This window comes from Mytilus galloprovincialis, unplaced genomic scaffold (genome assembly GCF_965363235.1).
Source record: "Mytilus galloprovincialis unplaced genomic scaffold, xbMytGall1.hap1.1 HAP1_SCAFFOLD_247, whole genome shotgun sequence".
Taxonomy (NCBI): Eukaryota; Metazoa; Mollusca; class Bivalvia; order Mytilida; family Mytilidae; genus Mytilus; species Mytilus galloprovincialis.
The window spans coordinates 396-21,318 of NW_027468168.1; the positions used below are offsets into that span (position 1 = coordinate 396).

Genomic DNA, 20,923 nt, shown 5'->3' on the forward strand with positions numbered 1-20,923 from the left:
TGCAAAACGGGCAAATTGGATAGCAAACTTTTTTTGTCGTTAGCAACAAATTGCCTTCGCAGGTTATTATTCTAACGAGTTTCTATCAGCACTACTCAATTCCCCTTTGGAGAAAAGAAAATGAAAAAAAAAATAATTTCAAAACAATTAAAAGTATTTCAAATAGTAAAGAGCTATAAAAATGAACAACCAACACAGCTCATTATGTTTGGCAATGTGTTTTCTTTAAGATAAATATGTTTCTTTCTGCCCTACACTCACCTTGACAAGTAACTACAATGTTAATGGTAATGTTATGAAGTATTTACACCTTAAATTGGAGTTTTAGAATCATGGCCTCGGTAGCGCAGTAGGTAGCGCGTCAGTCTCATAATCACAAATGACAGAGCGATCTGAAGGTCGTGAGTTCGATCCTCACCCGGGGCATAGTTTTTTTCTACCCGTAACTCTTGTTTTCAAAGCATTTCTGATAGTTCTGAAAACTTGTGTTATACATTTGTACCTGTAATATGTTATTTTCTGCAATGTTTGTCATGCATGTCATGCATTTTAAACTGCATTGAGATAGCGTTCAGCATTTGAAATATATGTGATCTTGGATTAAACAGAATAATTCTTTTCTATTAAGTATTACAACAATTTTAATATCTTCTGTGTATTAACTTTTTATCCATTTCATATTTTGTCAATTTATGCAAAAATCGATAAATTAATTTTCTAACTTACTAAAAAAATCACTTGGCAGCGGTGGGATTCGAACCCACGCCTCCGAGGAGACTGGTGCCTTAAACCAGCGCCTTAGACCGCTCGGCCACGCTACCGACGCTTTATAGTTGAGCTAAATCAAGATATCATTCGTTTACAACATTTACAACTGATAAAAATATGTCTTATAGGCATACATTACGAAATATTACGTAGAAATATGTTTCTTTTTGGTTTTCCAAAATCAAACTCAAATTCTTTCTTAATACTAAATGCATGCAATCAAATTACATATTTCGCTTCTCTCTCTGAACAGAGTTATCCATTATTTGCTTAGTTCACATTTTTTGGAATGTCTATATATGGTAACATGCATAGCTCAAGTTGGCTGAGCATTTGATACTCACAAGTAACTTCATACAGGAGGGGCGGTTTTCACCATTTCACATTGGACGGAACCATGTAATCTATATTGTACATTCGGTTGAGGGCGCGATCGAAGCTTCTAGTCATGAGAAGAAATTATAACGCTTGAACGCTAGGTCGCTGTCGGCTCATCGAAACGTAATAAATGCACGTGCAAAACGGGCAAATTGGATAGCAAACTTTTTTTGTCGTTAGCAACAAATTGCCTTCGCAGGTTATTATTCTAACGAGTTTCTATCAGCACTACTCAATTCCCCTTTGGAGAAAAGAAAATGAAAAAAAAAATAATTTCAAAACAATTAAAAGTATTTCAAATAGTAAAGAGCTATAAAAATGAACAACCAACACAGCTCATTATGTTTGGCAATGTGTTTTCTTTAAGATAAATATGTTTCTTTCTGCCCTACACTCACCTTGACAAGTAACTACAATGTTAATGGTAATGTTATGAAGTATTTACACCTTAAATTGGAGTTTTAGAATCATGGCCTCGGTAGCGCAGTAGGTAGCGCGTCAGTCTCATAATCACAAATGACAGAGCGATCTGAAGGTCGTGAGTTCGATCCTCACCCGGGGCATAGTTTTTTTCTACCCGTAACTCTTGTTTTCAAAGCATTTCTGATAGTTCTGAAAACTTGTGTTATACATTTGTACCTGTAATATGTTATTTTCTGCAATGTTTGTCATGCATGTCATGCATTTTAAACTGCATTGAGATAGCGTTCAGCATTTGAAATATATGTGATCTTGGATTAAACAGAATAATTCTTTTCTATTAAGTATTACAACAATTTTAATATCTTCTGTGTATTAACTTTTTATCCATTTCATATTTTGTCAATTTATGCAAAAATCGATAAATTAATTTTCTAACTTACTAAAAAAATCACTTGGCAGCGGTGGGATTCGAACCCACGCCTCCGAGGAGACTGGTGCCTTAAACCAGCGCCTTAGACCGCTCGGCCACGCTACCGACGCTTTATAGTTGAGCTAAATCAAGATATCATTCGTTTACAACATTTACAACTGATAAAAATATGTCTTATAGGCATACATTACGAAATATTACGTAGAAATATGTTTCTTTTTGGTTTTCCAAAATCAAACTCAAATTCTTTCTTAATACTAAATGCATGCAATCAAATTACATATTTCGCTTCTCTCTCTGAACAGAGTTATCCATTATTTGCTTAGTTCACATTTTTTGGAATGTCTATATATGGTAACATGCATAGCTCAAGTTGGCTGAGCATTTGATACTCACAAGTAACTTCATACAGGAGGGGCGGTTTTCACCATTTCACATTGGACGGAACCATGTAATCTATATTGTACATTCGGTTGAGGGCGCGATCGAAGCTTCTAGTCATGAGAAGAAATTATAACGCTTGAACGCTAGGTCGCTGTCGGCTCATCGAAACGTAATAAATGCACGTGCAAAACGGGCAAATTGGATAGCAAACTTTTTTTGTCGTTAGCAACAAATTGCCTTCGCAGGTTATTATTCTAACGAGTTTCTATCAGCACTACTCAATTCCCCTTTGGAGAAAAGAAAATGAAAAAAAAAATAATTTCAAAACAATTAAAAGTATTTCAAATAGTAAAGAGCTATAAAAATGAACAACCAACACAGCTCATTATGTTTGGCAATGTGTTTTCTTTAAGATAAATATGTTTCTTTCTGCCCTACACTCACCTTGACAAGTAACTACAATGTTAATGGTAATGTTATGAAGTATTTACACCTTAAATTGGAGTTTTAGAATCATGGCCTCGGTAGCGCAGTAGGTAGCGCGTCAGTCTCATAATCACAAATGACAGAGCGATCTGAAGGTCGTGAGTTCGATCCTCACCCGGGGCATAGTTTTTTTCTACCCGTAACTCTTGTTTTCAAAGCATTTCTGATAGTTCTGAAAACTTGTGTTATACATTTGTACCTGTAATATGTTATTTTCTGCAATGTTTGTCATGCATGTCATGCATTTTAAACTGCATTGAGATAGCGTTCAGCATTTGAAATATATGTGATCTTGGATTAAACAGAATAATTCTTTTCTATTAAGAATTACAACAATTTTAATATCTTCTGTGTATTAACTTTTTATCCATTTCATATTTTGTCAATTTATGCAAAAATCGATAAATTAATTTTCTAACTTACTAAAAAAATCACTTGGCAGCGGTGGGATTCGAACCCACGCCTCCGAGGAGACTGGTGCCTTAAACCAGCGCCTTAGACCGCTCGGCCACGCTACCGACGCTTTATAGTTGAGCTAAATCAAGATATCATTCGTTTACAACATTTACAACTGATAAAAATATGTCTTATAGGCATACATTACGAAATATTACGTAGAAATATGTTTCTTTTTGGTTTTCCAAAATCAAACTCAAATTCTTTCTTAATACTAAATGCATGCAATCAAATTACATATTTCGCTTCTCTCTCTGAACAGAGTTATCCATTATTTGCTTAGTTCACATTTTTTGGAATGTCTATATATGGTAACATGCATAGCTCAAGTTGGCTGAGCATTTGATACTCACAAGTAACTTCATACAGGAGGGGCGGTTTTCACCATTTCACATTGGACGGAACCATGTAATCTATATTGTACATTCGGTTGAGGGCGCGATCGAAGCTTCTAGTCATGAGAAGAAATTATAACGCTTGAACGCTAGGTCGCTGTCGGCTCATCGAAACGTAATAAATGCACGTGCAAAACGGGCAAATTGGATAGCAAACTTTTTTTGTCGTTAGCAACAAATTGCCTTCGCAGGTTATTATTCTAACGAGTTTCTATCAGCACTACTCAATTCCCCTTTGGAGAAAAGAAAATGAAAAAAAAAATAATTTCAAAACAATTAAAAGTATTTCAAATAGTAAAGAGCTATAAAAATGAACAACCAACACAGCTCATTATGTTTGGCAATGTGTTTTCTTTAAGATAAATATGTTTCTTTCTGCCCTACACTCACCTTGACAAGTAACTACAATGTTAATGGTAATGTTATGAAGTATTTACACCTTAAATTGGAGTAATAGAATCATGGCCTCGGTAGCGCAGTAGGTAGCGCGTCAGTCTCATAATCACAAATGACAGAGCGATCTGAAGGTCGTGAGTTCGATCCTCACCCGGGGCATAGTTTTTTTCTACCCGTAACTCTTGTTTTCAAAGCATTTCTGATAGTTCTGAAAACTTGTGTTATACATTTGTACCTGTAATATGTTATTTTCTGCAATGTTTGTCATGCATGTCATGCATTTTAAACTGCATTGAGATAGCGTTCAGCATTTGAAATATATGTGATCTTGGATTAAACAGAATAATTCTTTTCTATTAAGTATTACAACAATTTTAATATCTTCTGTGTATTAACTTTTTATCCATTTCATATTTTGTCAATTTATGCAAAAATCGATAAATTAATTTTCTAACTTACTAAAAAAATCACTTGGCAGCGGTGGGATTCGAACCCACGCCTCCGAGGAGACTGGTGCCTTAAACCAGCGCCTTAGACCGCTCGGCCACGCTACCGACGCTTTATAGTTGAGCTAAATCAAGATATCATTCGTTTACAACATTTACAACTGATAAAAATATGTCTTATAGGCATACATTACGAAATATTACGTAGAAATATGTTTCTTTTTGGTTTTCCAAAATCAAACTCAAATTCTTTCTTAATACTAAATGCATGCAATCAAATTACATATTTCGCTTCTCTCTCTGAACAGAGTTATCCATTATTTGCTTAGTTCACATTTTTTGGAATGTCTATATATGGTAACATGCATAGCTCAAGTTGGCTGAGCATTTGATACTCACAAGTAACTTCATACAGGAGGGGCGGTTTTCACCATTTCACATTGGACGGAACCATGTAATCTATATTGTACATTCGGTTGAGGGCGCGATCGAAGCTTCTAGTCATGAGAAGAAATTATAACGCTTGAACGCTAGGTCGCTGTCGGCTCATCGAAACGTAATAAATGCACGTGCAAAACGGGCAAATTGGATAGCAAACTTTTTTTGTCGTTAGCAACAAATTGCCTTCGCAGGTTATTATTCTAACGAGTTTCTATCAGCACTACTCAATTCCCCTTTGGAGAAAAGAAAATGAAAAAAAAAATAATTTCAAAACAATTAAAAGTATTTCAAATAGTAAAGAGCTATAAAAATGAACAACCAACACAGCTCATTATGTTTGGCAATGTGTTTTCTTTAAGATAAATATGTTTCTTTCTGCCCTACACTCACCTTGACAAGTAACTACAATGTTAATGGTAATGTTATGAAGTATTTACACCTTAAATTGGAGTTTTAGAATCATGGCCTCGGTAGCGCAGTAGGTAGCGCGTCAGTCTCATAATCACAAATGACAGAGCGATCTGAAGGTCGTGAGTTCGATCCTCACCCGGGGCATAGTTTTTTTCTACCCGTAACTCTTGTTTTCAAAGCATTTCTGATAGTTCTGAAAACTTGTGTTATACATTTGTACCTGTAATATGTTATTTTCTGCAATGTTTGTCATGCATGTCATGCATTTTAAACTGCATTGAGATAGCGTTCAGCATTTGAAATATATGTGATCTTGGATTAAACAGAATAATTCTTTTCTATTAAGTATTACAACAATTTTAATATCTTCTGTGTATTAACTTTTTATCCATTTCATATTTTGTCAATTTATGCAAAAATCGATAAATTAATTTTCTAACTTACTAAAAAAATCACTTGGCAGCGGTGGGATTCGAACCCACGCCTCCGAGGAGACTGGTGCCTTAAACCAGCGCCTTAGACCGCTCGGCCACGCTACCGACGCTTTATAGTTGAGCTAAATCAAGATATCATTCGTTTACAACATTTACAACTGATAAAAATATGTCTTATAGGCATACATTACGAAATATTACGTAGAAATATGTTTCTTTTTGGTTTTCCAAAATCAAACTCAAATTCTTTCTTAATACTAAATGCATGCAATCAAATTACATATTTCGCTTCTCTCTCTGAACAGAGTTATCCATTATTTGCTTAGTTCACATTTTTTGGAATGTCTATATATGGTAACATGCATAGCTCAAGTTGGCTGAGCATTTGATACTCACAAGTAACTTCATACAGGAGGGGCGGTTTTCACCATTTCACATTGGACGGAACCATGTAATCTATATTGTACATTCGGTTGAGGGCGCGATCGAAGCTTCTAGTCATGAGAAGAAATTATAACGCTTGAACGCTAGGTCGCTGTCGGCTCATCGAAACGTAATAAATGCACGTGCAAAACGGGCAAATTGGATAGCAAACTTTTTTTGTCGTTAGCAACAAATTGCCTTCGCAGGTTATTATTCTAACGAGTTTCTATCAGCACTACTCAATTCCCCTTTGGAGAAAAGAAAATGAAAAAAAAAATAATTTCAAAACAATTAAAAGTATTTCAAATAGTAAAGAGCTATAAAAATGAACAACCAACACAGCTCATTATGTTTGGCAATGTGTTTTCTTTAAGATAAATATGTTTCTTTCTGCCCTACACTCACCTTGACAAGTAACTACAATGTTAATGGTAATGTTATGAAGTATTTACACCTTAAATTGGAGTTTTAGAATCATGGCCTCGGTAGCGCAGTAGGTAGCGCGTCAGTCTCATAATCACAAATGACAGAGCGATCTGAAGGTCGTGAGTTCGATCCTCACCCGGGGCATAGTTTTTTTCTACCCGTAACTCTTGTTTTCAAAGCATTTCTGATAGTTCTGAAAACTTGTGTTATACATTTGTACCTGTAATATGTTATTTTCTGCAATGTTTGTCATGCATGTCATGCATTTTAAACTGCATTGAGATAGCGTTCAGCATTTGAAATATATGTGATCTTGGATTAAACAGAATAATTCTTTTCTATTAAGTATTACAACAATTTTAATATCTTCTGTGTATTAACTTTTTATCCATTTCATATTTTGTCAATTTATGCAAAAATCGATAAATTAATTTTCTAACTTACTAAAAAAATCACTTGGCAGCGGTGGGATTCGAACCCACGCCTCCGAGGAGACTGGTGCCTTAAACCAGCGCCTTATTTTTTTTTTTTTTTTTTATCTTTATTCAATAAAACATATAAAATCACAATTCACATTGATAATAAAAGAATAAAATATTCAATAGAGTATCACAGTATTTCTAACGTCATTAAAAGTTAAATATCAAAACACCATCTATTTCAATGATTTTACAATTATTCTTTAGAAAGGTCCTTTCAAAAGTGTTCATCTTGTTAACCATCTTACAATATACATGAAAATAAGAAATATAATGTTTCAGTGTATACCTGAAAAATCTCGTAAGATCTATTTTCTTGACATCATTTTTGATCATTTGTCTCCTTTTGAAAACACAAAGTCTTGCAACAGAAAGAACAAAATTAACAAAATATGTATTTACATCAGTATAAGTACTTGTCATACCAAGCAAAAACATCTGTCTATATCCTTGATTTACCAAGACATCAATTTTACATTTCTCTAGAAGCTCACATAAAAAACTAAACATATAGCTATGAAAAACATCTAGATCATGACATTTCAAAAATAAGTGAAACAAATCTTCTACTTCAGATTTACAACTATCACAAATGTCTGAGTCAGAAAGTTTTATTCTTTTTAGTTTTAAATTTGTAAATATTCTATTGTGAACAATTTTAAAATCTAATTGCACACAGTCTGGCGATTTCCAATAACAATGAACACTTGTCCATACGAACTTAAAAGGAACATATTGGACATTAAAACTTTCTAACCAATATTGATGAGCATCAGGTTCAATATAACATTTATCTACTAATATACCATAAAAATCTTTTGTTTTACAACATACAAAATCTTTTGTTTTGTTATTATAATTTACAATAAACAATGGAACCTCATCACAGTTAACTGGTTTTGTTTCATTTAATATCACCTTTTTCCATTCATTTGGAATACATTCTAGCAAACTATTATATTGCTGTCTTAGTTTATTACAATCTACATTGTCATCAACATTTTCAATCATTTCATAAATAGCATTAAAAGGTAAAAAACCTGGAACCACTTCATATGCTACATGTTTCAATTTGGTAATTCCAGCTAATAAAAACTGTTTCCAAAGTATGCATTTACCATTCACCTTGATGGATTCATTCAAAAATATTGGTTGATTAAAAATATCAACCGATCGTATATCAATATCAACATAAGGTTTAAAATATTGCCATGCATCAATGATTTCCCTATAAAACACAGGTATGTTTGTACAGTCTTTCTTTTGTAGCAATAAAAATAAACAATGTACACCTAGATTTGTATTGTGTATCTTGTTCAAAAAATATGTCATAGTGTATTTCCATATAGCATGAAAATCCTTATCTAAAAATCTTGTCAAAAATTTTAATCTAAATGCTAATAGTTTTAAATAAATATCAGGGTATTTTAACCCTCCATCAGTTTTGGCTCCTATTATCGTTCTATATTTGATCAAATGCGATCCATTATTCCATAAAAAATCTAAACATATCTTCTTGATTGACTGTAAAGCCCAATCAGGAATGGAACACACTGCTATTGTGTACCATAACCTAGACATCAATAGTGAGGATATCACAGTAGCTCTACCAGATAATGTCAATCGTCTCTGCTTCCATAAATTAACTAACATTTTAATTTTACTAATTTTATCTTTCCAATTAAGATCATCACAAAATAATTTATTTTTGCCTACATACACACCTAATATCTGTATACAATCTACAGAATATTTCAACCCTATTTGCTGTATTTCTGATACATTAATTTTTGCTTTACCAATACACATAATCTCCGATTTTGACATATTTATCTTTGAACCTGATGCTTTTCCATAAATTTCAAAAATATTCAATGTTTCATTGATAGACTCTTTATTACATAATGTGAGAGTAGTGTCATCAGCATGTTGAAAAATAACAGCTTTTTCATCACAATTAGGTATATTAATACCTTCAATGTTTAAATTATTTCTAATTGCACACTGCAAAGGTTCGGCAGAAAGCACGTACAAAAGAGCACTAATGGGACATCCCTGTCTAATCCCATTTTTAATTTTAAAATATTTTGTAAGAAACCCATTACTTTTAACAGAACTTTGAATGTCTGTATAAAAAATCCCTACCCAATTTACAAATCTATCACCAAATCCATACTTTTTAAGAACCTCCCTTAAATAAGTATGCCCAACTTTATCGAATGCTTTCTCCTGATCCATTTTAAGTAAATAACCCTCCAATTCTTCACTTTCTATAAGGTCAAGTACATCTCTTATATTAGCAATAGTATCAGCAATATCTCTACCAGGTATACAACAAGACTGACATTTTGATACAATTTTACATAAAACTTGTTTAAATCTATTAGCCATCACTTTGGCTAATATTTTATAATCTACCTGAAGGAGTGAAATAGGTCTATAATTTTTCAAAAATCTTTTATCTCCTTTTTTCTTAAATATTAAACTAATAATTCCACATCTCATAGACCGAGAAAGCTTTGAATATTTTTCAATTTCTTCAAACAATTTCAATAGAATGTCTTTCAGTGAACTAAAAAAAGTACAATAGAATTCAACTGTAAGACCATCAGAGCCAGGACTTTTATTTCTAGCCATTTTCTGTAATGCAAATTCAATTTCTTTTACTGTTATATCATTATCACATAGATCTACATCCTCCTGATTTATTTTAGTATTTACATTTTTTAAAAATTCTTTCATAACCTCATCATCTGTTTTAACAGAAGAATACAATTTATTATAAAAATCATACTGTGTATCTAAGATACCTTCAGTATTAGTAACACTCTCATTGTTTTCATTCAATAGTTCCTTAATGCAATGTGACTCTTGCTTTTGCTTTTCCATTTGTAAAAAATATTTAGTGCATTTATCACTCTCAGTAGCCCAAAAAGCCTTAGAACGCAGGATTGCTCCTTTACATTTTTGTTCTTCATACACTGACAAATCTAATTTCAAATTTTCATACTGAGCCACATCTATAACTTCTCCTAGAGCAATTCTCTCTGATATTCTTTTCAACTTATTTTGCAGTAAAAAATATTCTGCATTCTTTTCTTTTTGAATTCTTTTTCCAAATACTTGACTAAATTTCTTGATTTTATATTTCAAATTATCCCACCAAATGAGAAACTCTGAATTAAAAAGTGTGCTTTGTTTTTCTTCCTCAATGATATTTCTAATTTTTGAAATATATTCTTCATTTTTCAAAAATGTATTGTTTAAAATCCATAAACCTGGACCTCTTTCAATTTTTTCAAAATTCATTTTCATTTCAACAAAACAGTGATCACTAATTGTAGTATCAAAATGATATACACTCTGTTCAAAGAATGTCAAATTCCTGTTCAATAAAAAATAATCTATTCTTGATTGTTTGAGTTCACCATTGTAAACCATTTTTCTTGAAAATACAAGTTTATCTGGATTTCTAAATCTCCATATATCGTATACATTATGATTAAGCATAATATCATTTAACTTTTTGACCGATACATCATTTTTGTGCACAGTTCTACTACACCTGTCTTTGCCAGACAATGATGTATTCCAGTCACCAGCAATAATGGTATTTTCAAATAATTTCATATAATCATTTAAAAAATCAAAAAAATCCGCCTTTTCATTTACAATATTAGGCGCATAGACATTCATTATATTATAAATACTATCATCATATTCAAACTGTAAATGTAAAAATCTACCATTGTTATCTTTATATATTTGTTTAACATTTGCACACAAGTTTGACTTCACTAATATGGCAACACCTTGCCTATTATTTGTCCCATCACTGTGATAAATATCACCATTATATAAATGTTTAACATTTTGTACAAGTTGGTCATCCCAAAACGTTTCTTGAAATAACATAAAATCAACATTTTTTTCAGACATAATAGACACATACTTTTTAAATTTGTCTATATTTCTAATACCATTACAGTTGTGACTTACAAGTAGAACCATCATTGTAAGTAAAAAAATACATGTTTTATGATGATCCATTATTAACATTTTTTTCATAGGGCGTCGATCTTACTCTCATTTTAGCACTATTCACATTAGGAGTATGCTTAGTTTTATTCCTTCTCTTTACTGATGACTTTTGGGATTGTGTCTGAGAAAGCCCATCGCCCCCCTCAGACACATCCATTAAAACTTCTATCTCGTGATCTTGTCCATCAGTACCTGAGGCACCAACAGGCGAGATATTATCTAAATCTCCGATTCCAGTTCTGGTGACATCACCACCAGAAGAGGAATCAGCAACATTATGTTCATGTATAATAACTTCAGTTTGAATCTGAGTAGAATCATGCTTGTTTTGATTTTCATGTACAATAGTTTGTTTAACAATTTTATCATTTTGTTCATTTGTAATTGTCATATTATCAGAAGTATCTTGACTGTTTTCTTTCTTTTCATCATCTCTTTCATCTACCACTATGTCTTCATCCGAGTCCGCAGCCTTCGAAACATCACCATTCACCACTTTACCATTTACCAATTTACCATTTACCACTTCACCATTCACCAATTTACCATTCACCGCTTTACCATTTACCACTTTACCATTTACCACTTTACCATTTACCACTTCACCATTCACCACTTCACCATTCACCACTTTACCATTTACCACTTTACCATTAACCACTTCATCATTCACAACTTCACCATTCTCAATTCCTCCATTCACTACTTCACCATTCACCACGTCACTATTCGCTTTGTCATCATTCACTGCGTCACCATCCACCACGTCACCATTCACCACGTTATCATCCTCTTCACAAGTGTTTTCTTCTAAGTTTAAAATGTCAGTATCACCATCTTTATTGTTTTCACTCATCATCTGATCATTGTCATCTCCATTAACCTCGACGATTTCATCATCCTCATTACTAGTATGGTCGTTGTTATCTGCTTCCACAGTTTTAATTTTAGCCTGCTTCACATTTTCATCGACATTTTCTGATTTTCTTTTTTTCCGCTCAACATTTTCCTTCTTTTTACCCACATTCATATCACTTTCTTTATCAGTCCCATTTTCATTAGTGTCTGTCGTTTCTTTCGTCAAATCTCTATCCGTGTTGTCAGTGCCGCATTTGCAGAGATTGAAGGCTAACTTACATCCTTCACAAGCACAAACGCACGGTTCTTTTCTACAATATGGACAAATTTTGTCAATTTTTCCACACCAACATTTCGAAGGCAGACTCCGACAAGTTTCACATTTGGGCGCCTTGCATTCCTTCATTTTGTGACCTTGTTCGTCACACCCATCACACACTAACTGTGGACATTTTCTGTATTTGTGATAAGGCGATCCACACTTATTACAAAGTGACTTTTGTTTATCATGCATCACTCTAAAGTATCTATCTCCGCTAACAGTTTTGAATTTCATACTCCATGGTAAAGATACAAGCGTAGGTGGAAATTTTACATGCACATACCTCGTACCATCGGCTACTTGTGTTTTAGGATGAACATGCCTGAAAACACTCGATTTTATCTCACAATTTCTAATTTCTAGAGCGTCAATGATATCTTGATCTTCAATATAAGCAGGTAAGTAAATAAATGACACAACTACAATTTGATTAAATTGCAATGTACATTCAAAATTTTCATTATCAATCTTAAGTCCATTTGTCAGTTGCCAAGCACTCTCTTCCGAATCTGTTGTTATTTCATAACCATTATTGTTATCAACTGGAACAACAGCTAAAACTGTGTTCTCTCCACATATCTTTTCCACTGTCTCTATCACAGTTTCAGCATTAAAAGATGTGTTTGGTATGTCATGTACATGAAGAGTACATTCTTTCTTATAATGTCTATCGAGTCTATGAACATATCGTAGCGACTTTTTTTGTCCTCCTGATACATCTTTTGTCCTTTCTGAACTCTGTTTTAATTTATTATTCTGCATTATCACTATAGGTGTTTATCCACCTTGACAAGTAACTACAATGTTAATGGTAATGTTATGAAGTATTTACACCTTAAATTGGAGTTTTAGAATCATGGCCTCGGTAGCGCAGTAGGTAGCGCGTCAGTCTCATAATCACAAATGACAGAGCGATCTGAAGGTCGTGAGTTCGATCCTCACCCGGGGCATAGTTTTTTTCTACCCGTAACTCTTGTTTTCAAAGCATTTCTGATAGTTCTGAAAACTTGTGTTATACATTTGTACCTGTAATATGTTATTTTCTGCAATGTTTGTCATGCATGTCATGCATTTTAAACTGCATTGAGATAGCGTTCAGCATTTGAAATATATGTGATCTTGGATTAAACAGAATAATTCTTTTCTATTAAGTATTACAACAATTTTAATATCTTCTGTGTATTAACTTTTTATCCATTTCATATTTTGTCAATTTATGCAAAAATCGATAAATTAATTTTCTAACTTACTAAAAAAATCACTTGGCAGCGGTGGGATTCGAACCCACGCCTCCGAGGAGACTGGTGCCTTAAACCAGCGCCTTAGACCGCTCGGCCACGCTACCGACGCTTTATAGTTGAGCTAAATCAAGATATCATTCGTTTACAACATTTACAACTGATAAAAATATGTCTTATAGGCATACATTACGAAATATTACGTAGAAATATGTTTCTTTTTGGTTTTCCAAAATCAAACTCAAATTCTTTCTTAATACTAAATGCATGCAATCAAATTACATATTTCGCTTCTCTCTCTGAACAGAGTTATCCATTATTTGCTTAGTTCACATTTTTTGGAATGTCTATATATGGTAACATGCATAGCTCAAGTTGGCTGAGCATTTGATACTCACAAGTAACTTCATACAGGAGGGGCGGTTTTCACCATTTCACATTGGACGGAACCATGTAATCTATATTGTACATTCGGTTGAGGGCGCGATCGAAGCTTCTAGTCATGAGAAGAAATTATAACGCTTGAACGCTAGGTCGCTGTCGGCTCATCGAAACGTAATAAATGCACGTGCAAAACGGGCAAATTGGATAGCAAACTTTTTTTGTCGTTAGCAACAAATTGCCTTCGCAGGTTATTATTCTAACGAGTTTCTATCAGCACTACTCAATTCCCCTTTGGAGAAAAGAAAATGAAAAAAAAAATAATTTCAAAACAATTAAAAGTATTTCAAATAGTAAAGAGCTATAAAAATGAACAACCAACACAGCTCATTATGTTTGGCAATGTGTTTTCTTTAAGATAAATATGTTTCTTTCTGCCCTACACTCACCTTGACAAGTAACTACAATGTTAATGGTAATGTTATGAAGTATTTACACCTTAAATTGGAGTTTTAGAATCATGGCCTCGGTAGCGCAGTAGGTAGCGCGTCAGTCTCATAATCACAAATGACAGAGCGATCTGAAGGTCGTGAGTTCGATCCTCACCCGGGGCATAGTTTTTTTCTACCCGTAACTCTTGTTTTCAAAGCATTTCTGATAGTTCTGAAAACTTGTGTTATACATTTGTACCTGTAATATGTTATTTTCTGCAATGTTTGTCATGCATGTCATGCATTTTAAACTGCATTGAGATAGCGTTCAGCATTTGAAATATATGTGATCTTGGATTAAACAGAATAATTCTTTTCTATTAAGTATTACAACAATTTTAATATCTTCTGTGTATTAACTTTTTATCCATTTCATATTTTGTCAATTTATGCAAAAATCGATAAATTAATTTTCTAACTTACTAAAAAAATCACTTGGCAGCGGTGGGATTCGAACCCACGCCTCCGAGGAGACTGGTGCCTTAAACCAGCGCCTTAGACCGCTCGGCCACGCTACCGACGCTTTATAGTTGAGCTAAATCAAGATATCATTCGTTTACAACATTTACAACTGATAAAAATATGTCTTATAGGCATACATTACGAAATATTACGTAGAAATATGTTTCTTTTTGGTTTTCCAAAATCAAACTCAAATTCTTTCTTAATACTAAATGCATGCAATCAAATTACATATTTCGCTTCTCTCTCTGAACAGAGTTATCCATTATTTGCTTAGTTCACATTTTTTGGAATGTCTATATATGGTAACATGCATAGCTCAAGTTGGCTGAGCATTTGATACTCACAAGTAACTTCATACAGGAGGGGCGGTTTTCACCATTTCACATTGGACGGAACCATGTAATCTATATTGTACATTCGGTTGAGGGCGCGATCGAAGCTTCTAGTCATGAGAAGAAATTATAACGCTTGAACGCTAGGTCGCTGTCGGCTCATCGAAACGTAATAAATGCACGTGCAAAACGGGCAAATTGGATAGCAAACTTTTTTTGTCGTTAGCAACAAATTGCCTTCGCAGGTTATTATTCTAACGAGTTTCTATCAGCACTACTCAATTCCCCTTTGGAGAAAAGAAAATGAAAAAAAAAATAATTTCAAAACAATTAAAAGTATTTCAAATAGTAAAGAGCTATAAAAATGAACAACCAACACAGCTCATTATGTTTGGCAATGTGTTTTCTTTAAGATAAATATGTTTCTTTCTGCCCTACACTCACCTTGACAAGTAACTACAATGTTAATGGTAATGTTATGAAGTATTTACACCTTAAATTGGAGTTTTAGAATCATGGCCTCGGTAGCGCAGTAGGTAGCGCGTCAGTCTCATAATCACAAATGACAGAGCGATCTGAAGGTCGTGAGTTCGATCCTCACCCGGGGCATAGTTTTTTTCTACCCGTAACTCTTGTTTTCAAAGCATTTCTGATAGTTCTGAAAACTTGTGTTATACATTTGTACCTGTAATATGTTATTTTCTGCAATGTTTGTCATGCATGTCATGCATTTTAAACTGCATTGAGATAGCGTTCAGCATTTGAAATATATGTGATCTTGGATTAAACAGAATAATTCTTTTCTATTAAGTATTACAACAATTTTAATATCTTCTGTGTATTAACTTTTTATCCATTTCATATTTTGTCAATTTATGCAAAAATCGATAAATTAATTTTCTAACTTACTAAAAAAATCACTTGGCAGCGGTGGGATTCGAACCCACGCCTCCGAGGAGACTGGTGCCTTAAACCAGCGCCTTAGACCGCTCGGCCACGCTACCGACGCTTTATAGTTGAGCTAAATCAAGATATCATTCGTTTACAACATTTACAACTGATAAAAATATGTCTTATAGGCATACATTACGAAATATTACGTAGAAATATGTTTCTTTTTGGTTTTCCAAAATCAAACTCAAATTCTTTCTTAATACTAAATGCATGCAATCAAATTACATATTTCGCTTCTCTCTCTGAACAGAGTTATCCATTATTTGCTTAGTTCACATTTTTTGGAATGTCTATATATGGTAACATGCATAGCTCAAGTTGGCTGAGCATTTGATACTCACAAGTAACTTCATACAGGAGGGGCGGTTTTCACCATTTCACATTGGACGGAACCATGTAATCTATATTGTACATTCGGTTGAGGGCGCGATCGAAGCTTCTAGTCATGAGAAGAAATTATAACGCTTGAACGCTAGGTCGCTGTCGGCTCATCGAAACGTAATAAATGCACGTGCAAAACGGGCAAATTGGATAGCAAACTTTTTTTGTCGTTAGCAACAAATTGCCTTCGCAGGTTATTATTCTAACGAGTTTCTATCAGCACTACTCAATTCCCCTTTGGAGAAAAGAAAATGAAAAAAAAAATAATTTCAAAACAATTAAAAGTATTTCAAATAGTAAAGAGCTATAAAAATGAACAACCAACACAGCTCATTATGTTTGGCAATGTGTTTTCTTTAAGATAAATATGTTTCTTTCTGCCCTACACTCACCTTGACAAGTAACTACAATGTTAATGGTAATGTTATGAAGTATTTACACCTTAAATTGGAGTTTTAGAATCATGGCCTCGGTAGCGCAGTAGGTAGCGCGTCAGTCTCATAATCACAAATGACAGAGCGATCTGAAGGTCGTGAGTTCGATCCTCACCCGGGGCATAGTTTTTTTCTACCCGTAACTCTTGTTTTCAAAGCATTTCTGATAGTTCTGAAAACTTGTGTTATACATTTGTACCTGTAATATGTTATTTTCTGCAATGTTTGTCATGCATGTCATGCATTTTAAACTGCATTGAGATAGCGTTCAGCATTTGAAATATATGTGATCTTGGATTAAACAGAATAATTCTTTTCTATTAAGTATTACAACAATTTTAATATCTTCTGTGTATTAACTTTTTATCCATTTCATATTTTGTCAATTTATGCAAAAATCGATAAATTAATTTTCTAACTTACTAAAAAAATCACTTGGCAGCGGTGGGATTCGAACCCACGCCTCCGAGGAGACTGGTGCCTTAAACCAGCGCCTTAGACCGCTCGGCCACGCTACCGACGCTTAATAGTTGAGCTAAATCAAGATATCATTCGTTTACAACATTTACAACTGATAAAAATATGTCTTATAGGCATACATTACGAAATATTACGTAGAAATATGTTTCTTTTTGGTTTTCCAAAATCAAACTCAAATTCTTTCTTAATACTAAATGCATGCAATCAAATTACATATTTCGCTTCTCTCTCTGAACAGAGTTATCCATTATTTGCTTAGTTCACATTTTTTGGAATGTCTATATATGGTAACATGCATAGCTCAAGTTGGCTGAGCATTTGATACTCACAAGTAACTTCATACAGGAGGGGCGGTTTTCACCATTTCACATTGGACGGAACCATGTAATCTATATTGTACATTCGGTTGAGGGCGCGATCGAAGCTTCTAGTCATGAGAAGAAATTATAACGCTTGAACGCTAGGTCGCTGTCGGCTCATCGAAACGTAATAAATGCACGTGCAAAACGGGCAAATTGGATAGCAAACTTTTTTTGTCGTTAGCAACAAATTGCCTTCGCAGGTTATTATTCTAACGAGTTTCTATCAGCACTACTCAATTCCCCTTTGGAGAAAAGAAAATGAAAAAAAAAATAATTTCAAAACAATTAAAAGTATTTCAAATAGTAAAGAGCTATAAAAATGAACAACCAACACAGCTCATTATGTTTGGCAATGTGTTTTCTTTAAGATAAATATGTTTCTTTCTGCCCTACACTCACCTTGACAAGTAACTACAATGTTAATGGTAATGTTATGAAGTATTTACACCTTAAATTGGAGTTTTAGAATCATGGCCTCGGTAGCGCAGTAGGTAGCGCGTCAGTCTCATAATCACAAATGACAGAGCGATCTGAAGGTCGTGAGTTCGATCCTCACCCGGGGCATAGTTTTTTTCTACCCGTAACTCTTGTTTTCAAAGCATTTCTGATAGTTCTGAAAACTTGTGTTATACATTTGTACCTGTAATATGTTATTTTCTGCAATGTTTGTCATGCATGTCATGCATTTTAAACTGCATTGAGATAGCGTTCAGCATTTGAAATATATGTGATCTTGGATTAAACAGAATAATTCTTTTCTATTAAGTATTACAACAATTTTAATATCTTCTGTGTATTAACTTTTTATCCATTTCATATTTTGTCAATTTATGCAAAAATCGATAAATTAATTTTCTAACTTACTAAAAAAATCACTTGGCAGCGGTGGGATTCGAACCCACGCCTCCGAGGAGACTGGTGCCTTAAACCAGCGCCTTAGACCGCTCGGCCACGCTACCGACGCTTTATAGTTGAGCTAAATCAAGATATCATTCGTTTACAACATTTACAACTGATAAAAATATGTCTTATAGGCATACATTACGAAATATTACGTAGAAATATGTTTCTTTTTGGTTTTCCAAAATCAAACTCAAATTCTTTCTTAATACTAAATGCATGCAATCAAATTACATATTTCGCTTCTCTCTCTGAACAGAGTTATCCATTATTTGCTTAGTTCACATTTTTTGGAATGTCTATATATGGTAACATGCATAGCTCAAGTTGGCTGAGCATTTGATACTCACAAGTAACTTCATACAGGAGGGGCGGTTTTCACCATTTCACATTGGACGGAACCATGTAATCTATATTGTACATTCGGTTGAGGGCGCGATCGAAGCTTCTAGTCATGAGAAGAAATTATAACGCTTGAACGCTAGGTCGCTGTCGGCTCATCGAAACGTAATAAATGCACGTGCAAAACGGGCAAATTGGATAGCAAACTTTTTTTGTCGTTAGCAACAAATTGCCTTCGCAGGTTATTATTCTAACGAGTTTCTATCAGCACTACTCAATTCCCCTTTGGAGAAAAGAAAATGAAAAAAAAAATAATTTCAAAACAATTAAAAGTATTTCAAATAGTAAAGAGCTATAAAAATGAACAACCAACACAGCTCATTATGTTTGGCAATGTGTTTTCTTTAAGATAAATATGTTTCTTTCTGCCCTACACTCACCTTGACAAGTAACTACAATGTTAATGGTAATGTTATGAAGTATTTACACCTTAAATTGGAGTTTTAGAATCATGGCCTCGGTAGCGCAGTAGGTAGCGCGTCAGTCTCATAATCACAAATGACAGAGCGATCTGAAGGTCGTGAGTTCGATCCTCACCCGGGGCATAGTTTTTTTCTACCCGTAACTCTTGTTTTCAAAGCATTTCTGATAGTTCTGAAAACTTGTGTTATACATTTGTACCTGTAATATGTTATTTTCTGCAATGTTTGTCATGCATGTCATGCATTTTAAACTGCATTGAGATAGCGTTCAGCATTTGAAATATATGTGATCTTGGATTAAACAGAATAATTCTTTTCTATTAAGTATTACAACAATTTTAATATCTTCTGTGTATTAACTTTTTATCCATTTCATATTTTGTCAATTTATGCAAAAATCGATAAATTAATTTTCTAACTTACTAAAAAAATCACTTGGCAGCGGTGGGATTCGAACCCACGCCTCCGAGGAGACTGGTGCCTTAAACCAGCGCCTTAGACCGCTCGGCCACGCTACCGACGCTTTATAGTTGAGCTAAATCAAGATATCATTCGTTTACAACATTTACAACTGATAAAAATATGTCTTATAGGCATACATTACGAAATATTACGTAGAAATATGTTTCTTTTTGGTTTTCCAAAATCAAACTCAAATTCTTTCTTAATACTAAATGCATGCAATCAAATTACATATTTCGCTTCTCTCTCTGAACAGAGTTATCCATTATTTGCTTAGTTCACATTTTTTGGAATGTCTATATATGGTAACATGCATAGCTCAAGTTGGCTGAGCATTTGATACTCACAAGTAACTTCATACAGGAGGGGCGGTTTTCACCATTTCACATTGGACGGAACCATGTAATCTATATTGTACATTCGGTTGAGGGCGCGATCGAAGCTTCTAGTCATGAGAAGAAATTATAACGCTTGAACGCTAGGTCGCTGTCGGCTCATCGAAACGTAATAAATGCACGTGCAAAACGGGCAAATTGGATAGCAAACTTTTTTTGTCGTTAGCAACAAATTGCCTTCGCAGGTTATTATTCTAACGAGTTTCTATCAGCACTACTCAATTCCCCTTTGGAGAAAAGAAAATGAAAAAAAAAATAATTTCAAAACAATTAAAAGTATTTCAAATAGTAAAGAGCTATAAAAATGAACAACCAACACAGCTCATTATGTTTGGCAATGTGTTTTCTTTAAGATAAATATGTTTCTTTCTGCCCTACACTCACCTTGACAAGTAACTACAATGTTAATGGTAATGTTATGAAGTAT

General features: G+C 33.8%; 23 non-coding genes across 23 annotated transcripts; 12 read left to right on the top strand and 11 right to left on the bottom strand.

The window, feature by feature from the left end:
* Positions 1–335: 335 nt before the first annotated feature.
* Positions 336–426, top strand: Trnam-cau (transfer RNA methionine (anticodon CAU)). Its single transcript is given in 2 exon segments — positions 336–372; positions 391–426. It is a non-coding gene; the product is annotated as a tRNA-Met (tRNA).
* A 313-nt stretch (positions 427–739) lies between these two features.
* Positions 740–821, bottom strand: Trnal-aag (transfer RNA leucine (anticodon AAG)). The gene has a single exon. It is a non-coding gene; the product is annotated as a tRNA-Leu (tRNA).
* Positions 822–1,618: 797 nt separating this feature from the next.
* On the top strand, positions 1,619–1,709 carry Trnam-cau (transfer RNA methionine (anticodon CAU)). Its single transcript is given in 2 exon segments — positions 1,619–1,655; positions 1,674–1,709. It is a non-coding gene; the product is annotated as a tRNA-Met (tRNA).
* A 313-nt stretch (positions 1,710–2,022) lies between these two features.
* Positions 2,023–2,104, bottom strand: Trnal-aag (transfer RNA leucine (anticodon AAG)). The gene has a single exon. It is a non-coding gene; the product is annotated as a tRNA-Leu (tRNA).
* A 797-nt stretch (positions 2,105–2,901) lies between these two features.
* Positions 2,902–2,992, top strand: Trnam-cau (transfer RNA methionine (anticodon CAU)). Its single transcript is given in 2 exon segments — positions 2,902–2,938; positions 2,957–2,992. It is a non-coding gene; the product is annotated as a tRNA-Met (tRNA).
* Positions 2,993–3,305: 313 nt separating this feature from the next.
* Trnal-aag (transfer RNA leucine (anticodon AAG)) lies at positions 3,306–3,387 on the bottom strand. The gene has a single exon. It is a non-coding gene; the product is annotated as a tRNA-Leu (tRNA).
* Positions 3,388–4,184: 797 nt separating this feature from the next.
* Trnam-cau (transfer RNA methionine (anticodon CAU)) lies at positions 4,185–4,275 on the top strand. Its single transcript is given in 2 exon segments — positions 4,185–4,221; positions 4,240–4,275. It is a non-coding gene; the product is annotated as a tRNA-Met (tRNA).
* Positions 4,276–4,588: 313 nt separating this feature from the next.
* On the bottom strand, positions 4,589–4,670 carry Trnal-aag (transfer RNA leucine (anticodon AAG)). Its single transcript has one exon. It is a non-coding gene; the product is annotated as a tRNA-Leu (tRNA).
* A 797-nt stretch (positions 4,671–5,467) lies between these two features.
* Positions 5,468–5,558, top strand: Trnam-cau (transfer RNA methionine (anticodon CAU)). Its single transcript is given in 2 exon segments — positions 5,468–5,504; positions 5,523–5,558. It is a non-coding gene; the product is annotated as a tRNA-Met (tRNA).
* A 313-nt stretch (positions 5,559–5,871) lies between these two features.
* Positions 5,872–5,953, bottom strand: Trnal-aag (transfer RNA leucine (anticodon AAG)). The gene has a single exon. It is a non-coding gene; the product is annotated as a tRNA-Leu (tRNA).
* A 797-nt stretch (positions 5,954–6,750) lies between these two features.
* On the top strand, positions 6,751–6,841 carry Trnam-cau (transfer RNA methionine (anticodon CAU)). Its single transcript is given in 2 exon segments — positions 6,751–6,787; positions 6,806–6,841. It is a non-coding gene; the product is annotated as a tRNA-Met (tRNA).
* Positions 6,842–13,256: 6,415 nt separating this feature from the next.
* Trnam-cau (transfer RNA methionine (anticodon CAU)) lies at positions 13,257–13,347 on the top strand. The gene is given in 2 exon segments: positions 13,257–13,293; positions 13,312–13,347. It is a non-coding gene; the product is annotated as a tRNA-Met (tRNA).
* A 313-nt stretch (positions 13,348–13,660) lies between these two features.
* Positions 13,661–13,742, bottom strand: Trnal-aag (transfer RNA leucine (anticodon AAG)). The gene has a single exon. It is a non-coding gene; the product is annotated as a tRNA-Leu (tRNA).
* Positions 13,743–14,539: 797 nt separating this feature from the next.
* On the top strand, positions 14,540–14,630 carry Trnam-cau (transfer RNA methionine (anticodon CAU)). Its single transcript is given in 2 exon segments — positions 14,540–14,576; positions 14,595–14,630. It is a non-coding gene; the product is annotated as a tRNA-Met (tRNA).
* A 313-nt stretch (positions 14,631–14,943) lies between these two features.
* On the bottom strand, positions 14,944–15,025 carry Trnal-aag (transfer RNA leucine (anticodon AAG)). The gene has a single exon. It is a non-coding gene; the product is annotated as a tRNA-Leu (tRNA).
* Positions 15,026–15,822: 797 nt separating this feature from the next.
* Positions 15,823–15,913, top strand: Trnam-cau (transfer RNA methionine (anticodon CAU)). The gene is given in 2 exon segments: positions 15,823–15,859; positions 15,878–15,913. It is a non-coding gene; the product is annotated as a tRNA-Met (tRNA).
* Positions 15,914–16,226: 313 nt separating this feature from the next.
* On the bottom strand, positions 16,227–16,308 carry Trnal-aag (transfer RNA leucine (anticodon AAG)). Its single transcript has one exon. It is a non-coding gene; the product is annotated as a tRNA-Leu (tRNA).
* A 797-nt stretch (positions 16,309–17,105) lies between these two features.
* Trnam-cau (transfer RNA methionine (anticodon CAU)) lies at positions 17,106–17,196 on the top strand. Its single transcript is given in 2 exon segments — positions 17,106–17,142; positions 17,161–17,196. It is a non-coding gene; the product is annotated as a tRNA-Met (tRNA).
* A 313-nt stretch (positions 17,197–17,509) lies between these two features.
* Trnal-aag (transfer RNA leucine (anticodon AAG)) lies at positions 17,510–17,591 on the bottom strand. The gene has a single exon. It is a non-coding gene; the product is annotated as a tRNA-Leu (tRNA).
* Positions 17,592–18,388: 797 nt separating this feature from the next.
* Trnam-cau (transfer RNA methionine (anticodon CAU)) lies at positions 18,389–18,479 on the top strand. The gene is given in 2 exon segments: positions 18,389–18,425; positions 18,444–18,479. It is a non-coding gene; the product is annotated as a tRNA-Met (tRNA).
* A 313-nt stretch (positions 18,480–18,792) lies between these two features.
* Trnal-aag (transfer RNA leucine (anticodon AAG)) lies at positions 18,793–18,874 on the bottom strand. The gene has a single exon. It is a non-coding gene; the product is annotated as a tRNA-Leu (tRNA).
* A 797-nt stretch (positions 18,875–19,671) lies between these two features.
* Positions 19,672–19,762, top strand: Trnam-cau (transfer RNA methionine (anticodon CAU)). Its single transcript is given in 2 exon segments — positions 19,672–19,708; positions 19,727–19,762. It is a non-coding gene; the product is annotated as a tRNA-Met (tRNA).
* Positions 19,763–20,075: 313 nt separating this feature from the next.
* Trnal-aag (transfer RNA leucine (anticodon AAG)) lies at positions 20,076–20,157 on the bottom strand. The gene has a single exon. It is a non-coding gene; the product is annotated as a tRNA-Leu (tRNA).
* Between the last annotated feature and the right edge of the window lie 766 nt (positions 20,158–20,923).